We start from the raw sequence: 18,203 nt of genomic DNA on the forward strand, positions 1-18,203 counted from the left end.
GTAGGGAATCAAAGATCTTCACTTCTTCTGGCAAGGTGGTTTTTATTCTTGCAGGAAAAAGAATTTGAGCTTTAATATTGGCTTTTTTCAAGGACTTAATTAGAGGAACACACTCCTTTCTTCTGGATATGACTGTAGATGTGTAGTCATTGTCAAAATTAATAACTTTTTCGCCCATCTTGATAGGGGAATTAGTCCAAGCTGATTTCAATACTAAGTCCTTGTCTTGCAAGGAAATAAATCTAACTATTATAGACCTGGGGTTAGGTGAACTCCAAGATGAATCTGGATTTGCCAGGGACCGATGAGCCCTCTCAATTCAAAAAGAGAGGGATTCAGGCATGTTTAGTGCTGATGGAAACCACTTATTGAGGAATTGAATCATGTTAGCACCCTCTTCTTTCTCAGGAATTCCATATATTCTTATGTTATTCCTCCTTGATCTACTTTCAAGGTCTTCCAGTTTCTCAATCAGCCTGGTGTTTTGTTTTAGAAGAAATTCATTTTGATGTTCATTTTCTGTCACACTAGTATCTAGGTCAGTTACTGTTTCCTCTAAGGCAAGAATCTGCTCAGATTGCTTTTTTATTATTCCATTTAGAAGATCTAGTTGTTTACTGCATTCTTAACGTAAAACTAGCACAAACAAACCGAAAACTATAAAAACAACAAAAGCAGCAAGTAAACTGGAAGCCAAAGGAACAAAAATATTTTATTAGCGCTTTCGGAAAGGCTAGTACCTTTCCTTCATCAGACAACTTCACAAACTAATTAACTTTCCTTTTATAACATCTCTAATTGTTAAATGACGTCAGTTAAAATCAATTGAAAAGGATACAAAACACTTAATAAAGCTGGAACCTTAAACTCTACTTTCAACAAGTGGTATAAACAAAGTAAACCCATAAGAACAAGTAAAAACATATAAATCTATTTGCACATACTCTCAAAGTTGAGACAAATAAGAAAAATAAAATGAAATGAATAAGTTAATAAATAAAATAAAATAAAATCCGCAGGTGATGGCAAACTCAAGACATGTTTAAAAACCCACCATATTTGAAATTACTGTGAAATTACTTGAAATATTGCTGAACATGTTTGCATTACATCTTTTTCTTTTATGTGCTCAAATATATTAATAAATCTAATAAGTACCAAAAAAAATCAATAACATTATAAAATTATGAAATTATAATGTTAAAAATGTATATCTAAAAAAATATTATTTATATATATATATATATGAAAAAAATATATATGAAAAAAATATATATATAAAATATAAACTGTATAAGGGATATATGTATATATACTCAATTTGTAAAGTGTATTAAATATATTATTTTAACTACAATAAATGTGACCAAACATTACATACATCATAAATCTTATGTTTGGAACCTTAAACAAGGTTACCTTTTCAGTGCTAGTTTCCTGAACACACATTTTATAGAAACAAACTCATTAAGTCCTGGTTGGGCATAAGCTGTAGTTCTAATCTGCCAACAAAGTTTGTGGCATTCTAAGTCTAATTGAATTGAAACAGCATATTTACGAACACCAATACACAATAACCAAACAGGATAATACCAATGCCTTGGCAAGACATTTAGTTGATAATCCTAACCATAGTTTCAAGTTTGCAGTATTACATCAAGTGTTAACAGACCCTAGGGGTAGTCCATGGCAGTTAGACTTAGAATGCCACAAACTTTGTTGGCAGATTAGAACTACAGCTTATGCCCAACCAGGGCTTAATGAGTTTGTTTCTATAAAATGTGTGTTAAGGAAACTAGCACTGAAAAGGTAACCTTGTTTAAGGTTCCAAACATAAGATTTATGATGTATGTAATGTTCGGTCACATTTATTGTATTTAAGATAATATATTTAATACACTTTACAAATTGAGTATATATACATATATCCCTTATACAGTTTATATTTTATATATTATATTTTTTCATATATATATTTTTTCATATATATATATATATATATATATATATATATATATAAAATATTTTTATATATACATTTTTAACATTATAATTTCATAATTTTATAATGTTATTGATTTTTTTGGTACTTATTAGATTTATTAATATATTTGAGCACATAAAGGAAAAAGATGTAATGCAAACATGTTCAGCAATATTTCAAGTAATTTCACAGTAATTTCAAATATGGTGGGTTTTTAAACATGTCTTGAGTTTGCCATCACCTGCGGATTTTATTTTATTTTATTTATTAACTTATTCATTTCATTTTATTTTTCTTATTTGGCTCAACTTTGAGAGTATGTGCAACTAGATTTATATGTTCTTACTTGTTCTTATGGGTTTACTTTGTTTATACCACTTGTTGAAAGTAGAGTTTAAGGTTCCAGCTTTATTAAGTGTTTTGTATCCTTTTCAATTGATTTTAACTGACGTCATTTAACAATTAGAGATGTTATAAAAGGAAAGTTAATTAGTTTGTGAAGTTGTCTGATGAAGGAAAGGTACTAGCCTTTCCGAAAGCACTAATAAAATATTTTTGTTCCTTTGGCTTCCAGTTTACTCGCTGCTTTTGTTGTTTTTACTGCATTCTTCTTTGATAGTATCCATTTTGTTTTTGAATTTGTCCATTTTTAGTGACAGTTCTTGGATGTTTGTTATTATAAGATGTAGTTCTTTCTTCACTGCACTCTCCTGGTGTGGGTTCTTCACGTTGCTCATGTTTTTAGTGACAGTTCTTGGATGTTTGTTATTATAAGATGTAGTTCTTTCTTCACTGCACTCTCCTGGTGTGGGTTCTTCACGTTGCTCATGTTTTTAGTGACAGTTCTTGGATGTTTGTTATTATAACATGTAGTTCTTTCTTCACTGTACTCTCCTGGTGTGGGTTCTTCACGTTGCTCATGTTTTTAGTGACAGTTCTTGGATGTTTGTTATTATAAGATGTAGTTCTTTCTTCACTGCACTCTCCTGGTGTGGGTTCTTCACGTTGCTCATGTTTTAGTGACAGTTCTTGGATGTTTGTTATTATAACATGTAGTTCTTTCTTCACTGCACTCTTTTGGTGTGGGTTCTTCATGTTGCTCATGTTTTTAGTGACTGTTCTTGGATGTTTGTTATTGTAAGATGTAGTTCTTTCTTCACTGCACTCTCCTGGTGTGGGTTCTTCCTCATGTTTTTAGTGACAGTTCTTGGATGTTTGTTGTTATAAGATGTAGTTCTTTCTTCACTGCACTCTCCTGGTGTGGGTTCTTCACGTTGCTCATGTTTTAGTGACAGTTCTTGGATGTTTGTTATTATAAGATGTAGTTCTTTCTTCACTGCACTCTCCTGGTGTGGGTTCTTCACGTTGCTCATGTTTTAGTGACAGTTCTTGGATGTTTGTTATTACAAGATGTAGTTCTTTCTTCACTGTACTCTCCTGGTGTGGGTTCTTGCTCATGTTTTTAGTGACAGTTCTTGGATGTTTGTTATTACAAGATGTAGTTCTTTCTTCACTGTACTCTCCTGGTGTGGGTTCTTCACGTTGCTCATGTTTTTAGTGACAGTTCTTGGATGTTTGTTATTATAAGATGTAGTTCTTTCTTCACTGCACTCTCCTGGTGTGGGTTCTTCACGTTGCTCATGTTTTTAGTGACAGTTCTTGGATGTTTGTTATTGTAAGATGTAGTTCTTTCTTCACTGCACTCTCCTGGTGTGGGCTCTTCACGTTGCTCATGTTTTTAGTGACAGTTCTTGGATGTTTGTTATTATAACATGTAGTTCTTTCAGTGACAGTTCTTGGATGTTTGTTACTATAAGATGTAGTTCTTTCTTCTGTTTTTGTGGCAGTTCTTGGATGTTTGTTATTATAACATGTAGTTCTTTCTTCACTGCACTCTCCTGGTGTGGATTCTTCAAATTGCTCATGTTGAAATCTCCAGTAGAAAACTTCTTGACAAGAATAATTAAAAAAATGCTCTTGACTATGTATTAATCTTTAGAAAATAATAATGAGTCTATGTTAATCTATCTTTTAGTATACTTTTAGATAGATTTTTCTAAAAATGAAAGTATATTTCCTGTCAGGATATTAAAATCTAAGCAGAGCTATGGATTTCTGCTGCTGTCAGACTGGCATCTTGGCCAAGCCCCCCCCCCAACTCATTTCTTTCCTGATGAGTAAGAATTTGGGAGGCCAGTCATGGGTTGAATTTACCATTTTCAATCCATTTGCCCAAACTGTGCTTGAAGAGAGTCAGTGAGCTACTTTGTTTAACAACTGTGGGAAGTCTATTCCATTAGAGAGGAATTATTTGAGAGATATCGATTACACCAGGAGGTCTTGTTTATATTGTGATGGAAGTAATTTTTTTTGAGTAGGTGTTTATAGTGTTGTTTGTTTTGTCATTGTGTAGGAGTTCATTAGGGAATGGATCATTAGATGCTTTGCAGACAAGGCAAAGGTCTTCCCTCAAAAATCTGTAAGAAACAGAGAAGAAATGTAATGCTTTAAAGCAGTCTAGAAACCATGCCCTTGATTTTCTTTCTGAAGAAACACTGCGAGTTCTTGAGATGAGTCATATGTTGGACATACCAGAAGGGGTATTGTATTCTATTATGGGTCTGATAATGGAAATGCAGAGAGGGCTAATAACTTTCTCTGACCTAGAAGATATATATCTCTGTTAGTCAGTCTGTCTAGATAGAAGGACTTCCTAGCATACACAGTGGCCAAAGGATAGTTCATTGTCTGTGAAAGCATCCAGGTCCCTAATAATTGTGTCAGTTTTCAGGGTGGGGGGGTGTCATCTGTGTGGTATATGCATGGTCCCTATGCTTGCCAAAGGATTTTCTACTATATTTCTTGGCATTTAGCTTTAGACTGTAGTCCTGACACCATTTATTTGCATGTGTTAGGCTGCCCTAGAGAAACTTGGTTAGCCACAGCCCCCCCGATGCCTTTTCAGTATGAACATCACCACAGATCTCCCTGAAAACAGGCCCCTGGTCTACTGAGACTAACCCAGTCAACAAAAATATATATAAATAAAAAAATAAAGAAGCATTGTAAACTAGGTAGACTGTTGGAAGAAGTAGAGCTTGGCATTGTCACAGAAACTGAGACTGTTAAGGGGTGGGAATGGAGGATGGGGATGGCATGATGATAAAAGTGTTTACCTCACAGAAAAGAAGTACAGGGTTTGATTCTCACCAAAACAAAAATTATTTTTTTTAATTGGGAGTTGGCATAATGGTTAAGGTATTTACCTCACAGACAATGTACAGGGTTTGAGTCTCATCCTTGGTCATTGTATGATCATTGCCTAGGCATGTAATAGTCTGTAAACTGATTGCCTATTATTTGCCTATGAAATTATGAGACACGGTGTTCCAATAATCACTGACTGAAATGTAATATAACATAGTATGCAGTACACCTAAGGGAATGGGGAAGAGATGAAAAAAGGTAGTTGTTTATAGGGCAGGGAATTAACCTGAAAGAGCACATAAACAGTTATGGAAAGGAATAAACATGTTGGATCATGCCTGAGGCAGGAAAGGCCAGCATATTCAAAACAAGTTTTGCCTAGAGTCTCCTGAATCATAGATAATAAAGGGGGTGGGTAATGGCAGAATATCTCTTAAAAGGACAATACAGTGATGAATAATGGGCCTGATTCTGAGAGCAGGTTGAGATCAGCTGTTTTGGAATATGGTTCCCGTAGTAAAAGATAGGCCTTACACTGAAGTAAGTCACACTGAGAGCAAGTCTTCTGGAGTCAGGGTAGACTTACACTGAGAGCAACTCTTTGGAAATATGGCCCAGTATCGATGGTGGACAACCTACCTATTGTAGTTATGAACTGGAGCACATTTACTATAGAGACAGATATCCACACAAGACACTGTGGTTCTCTGTGCCCTTCATAGGGCAGGCTGAAGCATTTAGTACTGAAACCCACTCATAAGTACTCATTCTTACATCTAGTGCTTATAAATAGTGCTGAAAAGTGAAATGCTGAATTTTAATTAAGTTATTATCTAGGACCATATTCCTTGTGGTTCACAGTGATTGTCGCTTAAATGTAATCATATGAAACTTATATATCACACTTTGCACTGTTTAAACATAGCATGACACAGATGTTTGAAGATGAGGTTGAGGAACTGTGACAAAGACTTATCAAACTGGCAACATATCTCACAGCAAGAAGCTTATCAACAAAGCAAACAGAAAAAAAAAACACTATAGGTCTTAAAGGTAGTATCACAGAAGGCCAGGAAGAACTCTAGGATGATCAGGAAATCTGAGGAAACTAAAAGAGAAAAAAAAACATGACAGAGAATTGTATTGTCTAAAGCAGAAGGAAATAGGTAATCAGATGAGTGAAGTGTCAGATCAGAGAACAGCAGCAAGCAATGCCAGGAAGCTGAGGTATATTAAGAACTAGTGAAAACATGTGGAAGGGATGTGGAAACTTAGCAAGAGGGACTGGCACTGAGTGTTAGAGAAAAGGCAAAAATGCAGAATGGCTGTTTCTTCTCTTCTCATTTTTGTACAAACTAATGGTAAGGAGAAGTTACATTAAACATTTCATAGAGGCAAGGCTCATGAAATACTTTTTAAAGTTTAAGGTAGATAAAACAATGGAGCAAAATAGATTTAACCACAGGGTTCTGAAGAAATGAAAATGTGACAACTGTGAAGCCACTTACATATCACTTTAGTAAACTATGGAACACCTGATGATCCCCTGGACTAAAAGAATGCAGGTGTGATGCCACCTCTAAAAACTGACAGATGGCAAATTACTGCGTGGTTAGTCTGTTCCCCATAGCAGGGAAAATAAAAGCACTTTTAAAGGAAAGATTTAGAGAACACCCTGTAGTGTGGAATTCTAGATAACACATGTTCACAGTCCCCTGGTTTTCAAAAGGAGTTGCACTGAGGATAACATGCTGCACCAAGTAATACTCATTTTAAGTATTCTTAATAGCACATGCCCGAGTACCTGAAAACAGCGTAACTAAGCAAACTATACCATAATACTCGTTATAAATTCATTCAGACTCTACTAACAGCATTCTATATGACCACCCCTGACAAACTGAAGTAGCCTCCACCAATAAAATTGAAGTAGCTCATAAATACTTTTGTCAAAAGAGACTTATTCTCAGTTTACAGCTTATAAGAGGTTAGATTGAGCAGGTTAATCAGTAGACAAAAATAGTGATGTGCTGCTACTGATGGGTTCATTTTCGTCTGTTTTTGGCACACAAGTGCCACTATCAAGCAGCTGCCCATTTTCCTGCTGATCCCAGTATATAATATAAAGCCAGAGGCAACGGACTCTGAGCCTTGACAACATCTGATGGGTGGGCGGTCAGCTACCATAGTGTCTGGTAAGTTCTTTTTCCCTGTTCTGTCTGGAAAACTATAGCTCTGAGTGTTTTCTTTTCCTTTTTAGATGGGTGCTTTACATTAACATCACTGTGGTGAAATGGTGAGACTTTATTAGTCTGCATCAGATGATCGAAAAGCAGCATGTTATCTTGTTATCTTGTGCATATTCTATTTTGTGGTGGCTATTTTATGGTTAGTGTATGGATGTGTTCGGTCAGGTGCACCCTGATGGTCCTGACACAATGTGATATACAGTTCTCATCTTTACTGCAACCTGCTTACATAAGGTGACAGTGAGGCCAATCTTAAGTGGGCATATGATTTCATTTCCTCTATGAATCCTCATAACATTTGACATCATTCTCAGTATGCAAGCACAAGAATCAGTCACCTTAACTGCTAAGTCATTCAAAAGAAATTCTCCCTCCAATAGACTTGGATTAATCGGTGTCAATTAGACAATACCTGTGTTGCCAAATCCTAGTAAAATGCATCTTCTCAATCTTTAGTATTCTCTTATCTGATTTGCTGGCATATATGTTGCATAGGCCAGGGGAAAAGATCAGATGAGATGCATTTATCTTAATATCAAAAGAAGATTTAAAGAATAGCCATAATAAACTGTTCCTTAGTTCACTTCATTTTATTTCTTAATTTCTCAATGGTATTTAATCTACTTTTCCCTCTCCTTCTGGATGACTTGCCCAGAGTAAGTCTGCCAATTAAAAACTTGCATGGTTTTGCAGTTGCTTTCAACACAGAGTTTTAACTAACTTAACCTTGGCATATACTACCACTCTTACTGATGTTATACTATGAGGGTCACAGCTGAATCTGGGAATAGGTTAATTCAGTTAAAAGCTTTTCATGGAAAATAGTTTCGTTGGGACCTCTCAACCAAAATATGGAGGAAGTGACATTGTAATTTATAGAAATAAAGATGTTTTCTCATTTTCTTTGATATGCAGTGACTTCAGAATTTATAATATGAAAGTTGGGGTGAAGGAAGTGTCGTCTTGCATGGGGGTGGGGAACTTTGCACCACCGCACTATTTTTTCTGAAGTCCAATTTTTGATGAAATGCCCTTTTAGTGGCCTAGTTTTGAACAACCTTCCGGGAAAACAGCTTTGAAAAACTAACACAGGTATTCAGGGGCTACACCTTTGTCTTGGATTTCATAAGCTCCCTAACTCCGCAAAATCCCAGCCTTGTAGCTCTGTTCTATACAGATAACTTGACAATCTATTGATCATGCCATTCTGCTTTATTCTCTGGCTTTTAGTTAAAACAAAGGTTTCTGGGCACAAGGCTGTACCTTTTATATTAGCCTCTTCCCAAAGACCATACTAATACCACTTGGACCCAAATCTGGTTCATGAAATTCATGTATATAACAACTGTAGAAACTACCTCACTTTAAATGTCCTGGGCTGTGACTGAGACGTACATTAGTGTTTAATAAGCGTATTAAAAAGGAATGATTCTGTCATCTGTGTATTAATTTAAGCATTTCTGATCTATATTCTGAGATTTGGGTTTATACTGGGAAAATAACTTATCCTGCATAACAAAGTAAGCCTCAGTAGGATCACTCTTTTCCCTGTTAGCCAAACTGTAGCAGGTTTTGAATATTCATTAACCAAGTTAATGAATTAATCCGTCTTTCACCAGTATGGACTCATAACTGGTTAATGTTAACATAGGAGAGCTGGCTATGTGCCACTGCATAGTTACTCTGCGTACAGCTGCAGTCTGATCTTTAGTCTACTAATTTTTTATCTCTCATACACTTGCTGATTGTTTTATATGTGTTTCTTCTGCCAGAGTTTCGTCTCCCCTCAGTTTTCCCAACTTATTCCTCCATAATAGCAGTAAAGTTTCTTTTGTAAGAAGTCATATACTAAAATGAATTGTTTTGCAAGATTAGACCTCTAACTTGTTTTGAAAAATTCATATCGTAATTGCTGTTTTATCTATTTAACAAAGAAAGCTATGCGTATTATAATTCTCTAATCTAAGAAGAACTGCATTCCTGCATTATTGTTTGTCGTGATCAACTATAATGCTTTCTTTTATTATTTTTTCCAGTCAGGTATGAATAAGACCAATTTATTTGCCTATTTAACAATTAATAAATAGACGTCACTCAATTAACTTGCACATTTTGTACTTTAAATTAGTATCAGCCTAAGGCTGAATTCATTTTTCTTTTGTTGGTATGGTTTTCTGGCTAGGAAATGTCAAATTGATTTTAATGAGTTCAAATATGAAATTTGTCACTTTGTCACTTTATGTTCTAGTCACTAAAGTGAATTAAAAAGCCATGATGCAACTTGCAAACATTTGGTTCTCTCAGACAAAAAAAAAACTTCACAAAATTAGGTATGGGTAAAGTGTTTCACTGCCCTCCTTCCCCATAAAGCATGCACAGGTGCCGGAATTGTCTCTTCTCATCATCAGAAAGGGCCAGTTTTGTTCAGACAAGGAGAAGCGTGTGCATTTCAGGCCCTTTTGGATTCATTTCAGTGACAGCTATTGAGTACCAATGACCTCACTGCTATGTCTTGGAATCTGTACAGCTATGAGTCTTTGAAGCAGACCTACATATTTAGCCAATGCTGCCAGTCTCCATGGCAATGCTAGCCAGGCAGGGGAAATGGCATCAGAGTTTCTCTTAGCTAATGGACTTAGGGAACATTACAGTGATTTATAGTACAGACAGCAATAGCTGAAAAGAGCTGTCTAACTGATGCAGACATTGAGTTAAACTTACATTTTATTTAATATAACATACAAAAAGTCTAGTCAAATAGTAAGCTTGTTTCAGCTAGGTTTTAAATTATATTTTCTTAAAAAGTAGTCATTATGCTATTTCAGAGTTGCACAACTTGTGGACCACCCCTGACAAAGTATGTCCTGTCTGGGTTAACTTCAGAATGCTGTCATAACAGTCCTCCTGTCAAATTGTTTAAAATCTTTTATGCTATGCTATTGATTTGCCTGGCAATTCTCAGAAAAATAGTTAAATTTCTAGTGCATAGTTACAGCCAAATCTTCTCCAAACCAAAGACTACCTATATGTGCATATAAGAATAGCTCAGACAGCTTACCTGTGTACTGCATTATGTTTTGTATCTCTCATATGTACTATGTTCATGTATTAGATCTTGTTTTTAAAACACTGTTGCAGCCTGTAAATTAGCTACAATAAATAAATAAAATAAAATAGAATAAAATGAAATAAAATAAAATAGAATAGATTGGATTTTACTCCTATTTGTGATCTGATGACAGGAGTCACAGTGAGGAGGGATACCAGGTGTAAATATTTACTAAAATTTTAATTTCTTCAGGCTTCTGAAACTCTGTTGACCAGAACAGAAGAATGGACACTGTGGAATGCTAAACATCTGGAAAGAGGCAACAAATAGGAGTAGTTAACAACTGTAGCTAAGATATTTATAGTCTGTATTTAATCCATATTAGTTCTAGTTAAGAATACAGACTTTCTAACATTTTGTTTTATCAAATAGCTCAAAGTTATATCTTTGCAATCTCTCTGATTCTACCAGAAATTATTTTTGCAGCTCTTTGGAGACCGGTGAAATGGTGTTCCTGCATTTGTAGTATGTGTCAGTCATTTGAGACTGGAACTGCGTTTTATTATGGGATGTGGGCAAATACTTCAATGTTAGACAAATTATAGGAGAGAGAGAGAGAACGACTCTATGAAATACTTGTCTAACAAACTATCATACCGCTCTGTTTTCAGAGGTTACCAAGTAACATAAGCCGAGTTTAAATTGCTTCTAGGAAATATAGATTTAGAGAAATAGCAGGGTTGACAGTGGTAAAAGTGTATACATGTAATATTAAAAGAAGTAAAGTTATTTTGACATTACATGTAGCTGTAAATGATGAGAGGCCATATACTAAAATGGATGTGATATTAAATAAGAATACCACAGTGTCTGTGTTGTGCATTTTGTGTGTGTGTGTGTGTTTGTGTGTGTGTGTGTGTGTTTGTGTGTGTGTGTGTGTGTGTGTGTGTGTGTGTGTGTGTGTGTGTGTGTGTGCAGGCATACTCCAGTTTTGTTCCACGTTGATTTTCTGGGATGTAGATGGACATTGCCCAGTGGGCTAGTCTGACCGTTACCTGCTCTCTGGGATTTAGGAATTTATTTTTCATTGTTGAAAAACTACAGTAGTTGATGTGTGGTTAAAGGTAGTGTGTATGCAAAACAAAATCAAGAGAAATGCAATTTTGAGCGATGAAGAATTCAGTCTCTGGCAACAATGAGAAGCATCTCCTCACAATAATAAGATATATAGACAGAAACACTTCATGCTAACAAAAAATGTATCAGAGCTGCTTACTTCCAGGAGCATTTTAACTTTGATTACCTCAGTAGCTCATGTACACATCTTTATATTGATTCATTTCTGCAGAATAATGTGTTCATATCTAAGGCAGGATGCATTGAGTCACTGGCCAGAATATGGTATGATGTAATAAATGACATCTACGGGGTTCTGTATTAGCAAAGAGATGCAGAAAACACCTGACTGAAACTTTCAATAAAAGCAATGATTTCTGAAATAATGCACACACATTCAGTGGTACTCTGAAGGTTCTCTCACAACATCTGTACCAATAGAATTACATGACATAATCAAAAAGTTTTGACATGTGAACGCGATGAAAATGGGTCAGGAAGAAGAGAGTTATATTCACAGGAGGTCTGAAACTTTATTGCAAGGAACATGCTAGGAGACAGAGTTGCAGGCTAGAGAAAGACAAGGATATGAACAAGGTTGGACCATTATAGGTTGAGGCAGCATGTGCAAGACAGTACCAGAAAGGAACTGGAAATTCTGAAATATATTGTTGATCAGTCCATTACTTGTACTAGTAATAATAATAATAATAATAATAATAATAATAATAATAATAATAATAATAATGATAGTGCTACAGGTGCACAAGACCACATGGCTTGCTGTAATCCACCTTAAAATTCTTAGAGAAATGAAGTTACAAATGGGTGATACCATTAACAAACCTTTCTGGCAAATCATGAGAGCAGGATAAAGTTCCAGTGACCGGAAGAGCTCAGATTTATTTATTTTATTTATTTACCATTTATTGACTGGGAAAGTCCGACTAGGACAGAGCCTATTTTCAGTGGAGGCCCAGGGAGAAATGCTCCAGACGCATATCTTTATAATGTGGGAGGAAATCGGAGTACCCAGAGGAAACTCATGCGAATGCAGTGAGAACGTGCAAATTCTGCCCAGAAGGCACCCCAGCCAAGAATCGAACCAGAGAACCTCTTGCTGTGAGGTGACAATGTTAACTGCTGCACCACTGCATCGCCCAGATGCAATTCTCCTGCACAAGAGATAAAGCAAAAAAGAGGCTGAAAAGTATCATTATGCCCATTTGACCTCACCTGTGTGACAGCTCCAGATTCATGGTTAAAGAGAAGAATATCCGAATGTATACAAGCTAGTGTAGCAGGGATTCAAGACAGCATGTGTTTATAGTCTTATGGTTGGGTAATCAGGCAGTCAACAAAAAAAGTACTATAGATATGTTCTACCTTGATTTTAGCAAAACATGTCACAAGAACTGAACAAACAAGATACATTTGGAATACATCACAGTGTGGGAACAGGCATGAAACACTGGCTGGACTGAAGTATATAGTGGATAATATTAAATGACAAGATGCAGCTATGACTCCCCACCACTGAACCAGTAATCAAGGAGCCTCCATCCTCACCACTGGCACCAGTGGGGGACGTACACTGAGAGGATGACAAGGTACACACACAGTATTACCAGATGCACCTCTCTGCATCAAGTGCAATTTCCCTTAAGAGTACACAGAAACCACAGTTAGTCTGGGGATGGTTTCTCACTCTTTCTCCATATCCCCAATAAGACTTTCCACTGGCACAGCTATAGAGTTGAGATCTCAGCTGAGTGGCCAAGCCAAGACCTCCAGCACCCTCTCTGTCCAACCAGTGCTTTGTGTCCCTGCCCAAGTAGCTGACACACACACACACACACACACACACACACACACACACACACACACACACACACACACACACACACACACTGAGGTTTGATTTACACACACACACACACACACACACACACACACACACACACACACACACACACACACACACACACACACCTGGGAAAGGCTGGCACAGGTTTACTAGCTATGCCTCCTTTTGCCCAGACTATAAGGTAGTTATCACTACCACTGGCCAGCTCCTTATCAGCTACTTTAAGGCCCTTAACAAATGGTGTCCAACCTTACTGTGTAACATTACTATTAATACAAATGGCAGTCTGACCAAGAGCAAGACTATTGGGAGTGGCTCAAAGTGCCACCAAATAAATGTGCAAGTACTCTCAGAACTTAAATATCTCTAAACAGATCAGCCCCCACCTCATGGTTTGAAGCATCTACCTGCACAACAAATTCCTTGCTGGAAGTCATAAAACAATAAAATACTTCAAAGACAATACAGAAAGGTTTTCAGCACAGACTCTGTTAAAATACACACATTAAACAGTTACACCAGTGTATGCACATTTCTGTTCTTTTCCAGTAAGGTACACTGTGGATGCATTTCAAGCACTTTTCAAAAACCTTTTCAACACACACTTCTCTACCAGTAGTTTGATATACACATACAGTTCTAATACATTTATAACATAAGCATCTTATATAGATCATGTTGATATTCACAAATGACATATAATTATTTACAAAATTCCAGATAGCTGTGCTGGCAGTATCTCACTTTGCCACACTTCTCCCCCCCCCCCCCTCGAAGACTCAAACTAGTGTTTCAAGTGACTCTTGAGAAATGTTGCTTGAGAGGGATGAGTCAATTAGGGAATACATTATCCCTGTCTTGAGAACCCTCCGTGTTGGCATTGCAAACCTCACTGCAGTGCTGTACTGTTGTATTGTATGCCTGCAACCCTCAGCTACACCTTAGTAGCTTGGCATTTTGCTGGCTGGCTCAATGTAGTTCTATTAAGGGATTATGGTCTTTGACTAGAGTGAATTTCCTTCCATACAGATAAGGCTGAAGTTTCTGCATTGCCCACTATGGCTAGACATTCATTTTCTACAGCTACATAGCATTCCTCCCTGGGTTGGATCCTATGTCTGAGATATACCACTCGGTGCTCTTATCACTCAGATGAAACCTGGTTGAGTACAGCCCCCACCTCATGGCTTGAAGCATCTACCTGCACAACAAATTATTTGCTGTAATCCTGACTGGATAACACAGGGGTCCTCACAAAGCTCCTTTAAGCTTCTGGAATGCCTGCTCACATGCTAGGGTCCACACTACCTTGTCTGGCCTGTTTTTCCTTGTCAGGTCTGTGAGGGGAGCAGCTATGGTTCTACAAATGGGGACAAACTTTCTGTAGTACCCTGCTGTCCCTAAGAATGTCCTCAACTGTTTTTTGGTATCAGGGGCAGGCCATGCCTGAATGGCTTCCACTTTGGCAGGTTCTGGTCTGATCTTACCACTCCCCACTCCATTTCCCAGGTATAAGACCTCTGCCACACTACCCACATAACACTTACTGGGCTTAATGGTCAACCATACACTATGTAGTCTGCCCAGCAACTCCCGGACATGCTGAAGGTGCTTTTGCCAGGAATGGCTGTAGAAGGTAATATCATCCAGGTAAGTAAGGAGAAAATCTCCTGCTCTTGCTGAGATATGATCTAACAGCCTCTGGAAAGTTGCTGGGGCATTTTTCAAACCAATGGGCATCTTCGTGAACTATACAAGCTGAAAGGAGTCACAAACGCTGACCTCTCTCTAGCGTTGGGATTCAAGGGCACCTGCCAGTAGCCCTTGGTAAGATCAATAGTGGTAAGATGCTTAGCCCCACCCAGCTGCTCTAGGGCTTCATCTGTCATAGGCATGGGGTAAGCATCTGACTCTGTGTGACTATTTAATTTATTGTGGTCCACATAGAACCAGGTGCTGCCATCCTTCTTTGGTACCAGCACCACTGGGGAGGCCCAGGGACTGCTGGCCTCATGGATTACCCCTAGTCTAACATTTCCTGGATCTCCTCTCTCAGAGTCTGTTTGACTCTCTCAGGCACCCTATAAGGGGCCTGGTTAATAGGCCTTTGGGGTCCTGTATCCCCATGGTGCTGCACCAGGAGCATGCACCCTGGTTTCCCAGTTAACATGCCCCCAAACTCCTATAACACTCCTCAGATTTCTTGAACCCGAGTAGGGGATAGCTGATGGGATATTGCTACCCCTTACATTGAGGTATCAGTCTTAGCCTCACTGAGAAGATCACTCACCAGATCCCCCCTCAGTCTCCTCCTGCCATCCATTGCAAATACTCAGCACAAGGGCCTCTCTATCATGGTAAGGTTTCATCATGTTAACATGGTACGATTTGTGCCCCTTGCCTCCTGCTTAGCAGCTCTACCATGTAGTTAACAACACTGAACTTCCTTACCACCTTGAAGGGGCCCTCCCAAGCTGCCTGCAGCTTGTTGTATCTGACAGGAATGAGAACCATAACCTGCTGCCCCACAGCATACTCTCTAGCTCAAGTATTCCTGTCATACCAGACCTTTTTCTGCTGTTGGGCTTCTACCAGGTTCTCCCTGGCCAAGCCCATGAGTTTCCTGAGCCTTGTCCTGAAGTTTAGTACATATGCCCCAATAGACTCCTTCTGGGATTCACAGTCACTCTCCCACTCTTCATAAATCAAATCCTGTGGTCCCCTCAGCCTATATCCATACAGCAACTCAAAGGGTGAAAAACCTGTGGATTCCTGGGGCACCTCTCTTTAAGCAAACAACAGATGGGTCATATATTTGTCTCACTCCCTCTTGAACTGGTCTGCAAATGCCCATAGCATGGTCTTTAGTGTAGAGTTTAAACTCTCCACCAGACCATTAGTCTGCAGATGGGAGGGTCTGGTATTTAGGTGCTTCATCTCACAGTGCTTCCACAGACAAGCCGGCCGGTCTGACATGAAATTGGCACCTCTGTCAGTCAGTATGTCTTTAGGGAAACCTACCCTGCTGAAAATCTCTAACAAAGGATTTGCTACTTTTCGGCCTCAATGGAAGACAGGGCTACTGCCTCAAGGTATCTAGTAACATAATCTACTACCACTAGGATATACTTCTTCCCTGTGAAATTTGGGGTACGCAGAGGTCCCACAATATCCATAGCTACCCTCTGAAATGGCTCCTCAATCACAGACAGAGACATTAAAGGAGCTTTCACCTTGTCTCCTGCCTTGCCTACCTTTTGGCACTGCTCACAGGTCCTGCAGTACCTGGTTACATCTCTGGAAATCCCAGGCCAATAAAAGTTCTGCATAATACGTCTCTTTGTATGCTTTATGCCCATATGACCTGGAAAGGGAATGCTATGGGCTATGGCTAGAAATGCCAGATGGTAATCTCTGGGCATTACCAACTGCTGTATTCTCTCACCCTCTAGCCCTCCCTCAGGGAGTCCACTCTCTATACAATAACCCTTTGCCCCAGTATACAGATTTATCCTTTCTTTAAAAAGCAGATGCCTCACTAGCAACATCCCACAGGGCTTGTAATGTTGGGTCTGGCAGCTTATCCTGACTCAATTCTCTCTTTGAAACCCTTCCAAGCTCCCTTTCACAGGAAGTCTGGTATCCTCTGACAGTGGTGCCCCACTGTCATCCTGGGTACTACTACTCACCTCTTCCTTTGCAGTCACACTGTCCAAGGGAACATCAGTGCCCACAAGCAGCTGGGTAGCTCCCTTCCTGAAGTAGCCACCTCACCAGTCCTGGCTTCAAGTTTGCAGTCTGTCTGGCTCCGCCCCAGGCTACTAGACCCACATTCTTGTCTCAAAGCCTGACTGCTTGTAACTGCATGTACACAAGGTACTGCGTTATCAGAATCATTCCCATTTAGGACATCTGCAGGGATATCCTCAAGCACACCTACTTGCTTGCTTGCTTTTCCACCCTTCCAGTCAAGGTGAACCCAGGCCAAAGGTATTGTAATGGGATCTCTCCTAAAGCTCTGACTGGAGTAGACTGCCCAGGCAAGTTCTGCTCCTCTTTAACTATTGCAGGCTTCAAAATGGTTAGGTCAAAGGCCATGTCTCTCTTAGCAGAGGCCTGTTTTCCATCTACTAAGATAGGATATAACTTCTTGTGGTAGTTTGGTACCCTTGTTGCCTCCAGTCAACTTACTGCTGGCATTCTGTCATTCCCACTTACTGGGTCTCCCACCTTTAGATCCCCACCTTGCCTCTGTGGACATCTATATGTTACATGGCCCCACTGGTTACATTTAAAACATTTGACCCTTGATCCTGGTCATGTACCTGACCTAGTGTTTTCCCGTGCTACTGGCAGACTCAGTTGGGGTAGTTTAGGCTGCCCACCATGGGTTCCCTTAGACCCATGAGCAGCACTGTGTATTGCTTTCCTGTGCAGTGATGTCCTGCTTGCTAGGTATAGGTCTCACTTTTTCCTCAAATCATCTGCGGTATTACATTCCTTATTTGTTAACCAGATTCTCATGTCCTCAGGCAAAGTGCTAAGGGCTTGGTCCCTCAACAAAAGGTCTGCCAGCCCTTCAAAAGTGGTGACCTGACACCTACTCACCCATCTATGAAAATAAGTACTTAACTCAGTAATATATTCACACACACTTTCATCTGTCTTGCATCTATGGTCATGAAACTTTTTTCTATAAACTTCAGGTTAACATTATTACAATTTAAGCAA

Source organism: Protopterus annectens, chromosome 4.part0 (assembly GCF_019279795.1).
Source record: "Protopterus annectens isolate FY-2018-M chromosome 4.part0, PAN1.0, whole genome shotgun sequence".
NCBI lineage: Eukaryota > Metazoa > Chordata > Ceratodontiformes > Protopteridae > Protopterus > Protopterus annectens.